Below are 1333 nucleotides of genomic sequence, written 5' to 3'. Positions count from 1 at the left end.
GAGAAGGAGCTATCCATACCATAGTGAAAGGCATTATTACCTGCAGTCCCACCTCTGCACTCCAGAATAATGAAAATCTGCAACATCGAGGCCTCGGAGGATTAATTAGTTGAACACCTCAGAGACGGGATGATTTATTTTGATTTACATAACAGAACAAGTGGACCAGGCAGCGGCCCGTTCATAAAATAAAGTCCACATGTCTTTTACTATGGCAAACGCGCCTCGTCGTTTAACTAGGGGAGCTTTAGACGTTGAAAATAGCCGTGACTCTGGCCTCTGCGGGCTCCGTCTGTAGCCTGATGCAAAAAGGTGACAGAAGTACAGGCTTAATTTAAAGAGCAATTTTCGCCCCCTGGGGTTTCTATGATAAAGGCATCTGACAACAGTGCTCCCCTAATATATGTCCAGACCAACTGCATTAATTGATTTTTACATTTTGCACCGTCCTGTTCCCTTATTAGAGGGAAGCGTGAGGCAATTTATCTGCCTTGATATGCCATATTCATGGCCCTGATTGTAATTTTTTGACAAAGTGGCACATTTCTCTGGAATGAACTGTATGGCGTGTATGGATATACGTTTAATCATTTTCTAATAAGCTCTTTTAGAAGGATTCATGAAAATCCTCTCAGAATACGGAGTGAATTACTGTAATGCGGTTAATGCCGTCTGTCTTAGGAGTTCAAATAAATAAATAATAATATAGAATAAAAATTACACAGAATAATCAAATAACCCGTTCTGCCATATTCACCATTATGTCTGTGAATGGACCAATTCTACAGTTGTTAATTCTAAATGTCGTCCTAATTGACATGGATGAGCTTTTCATTTTCTACTGTTCAGAAATGAGGCTTTCTGTGCTTTGTGTTTTTCACACGATTAGGCAAAGAATGATTCATTCTGAATAATGGAGCGTTCACACATACAGCGAAATTATTAGTTCATTCATGGTCCTTGCTGCTCATCACTTGTCTCAACATTGTTAAAAATGTTAAACATGCGTACATCACATATTTAGTGGTCGCTACAGTAAAATGCAGTATAGCAGCAAAAAGTTTGGAATATTTAAGATTTAAATAATAATTTTGTAATGTATTTTAAAGATTTTAAAATGTAATGAAAAATTCAGTAAAAACTCTAATATTGTGAATTATTATTACATTTATCAAATATTATTACATTATTACAACCTTTTTCACTTTTAACTTTTATTTTAAAATAACTGTTTTCTATTGGAATGTAGAATATATGCATGTAATTAATGTATTTTAAAATATATATTTTAGAATGATTTCTGAAAGATCATGGGACACTGAAGACTGGAGTA

This window comes from Sinocyclocheilus grahami, unplaced genomic scaffold (assembly GCF_001515645.1).
Source record: "Sinocyclocheilus grahami isolate Dianchi unplaced genomic scaffold, SAMN03320097.WGS_v1.1 scaffold41.1, whole genome shotgun sequence".
NCBI lineage: Eukaryota > Metazoa > Chordata > Actinopteri > Cypriniformes > Cyprinidae > Sinocyclocheilus > Sinocyclocheilus grahami.
The sequence above is the reverse complement of the archived record's forward strand: the minus strand, read 5'-3'. Positions refer to the sequence as shown.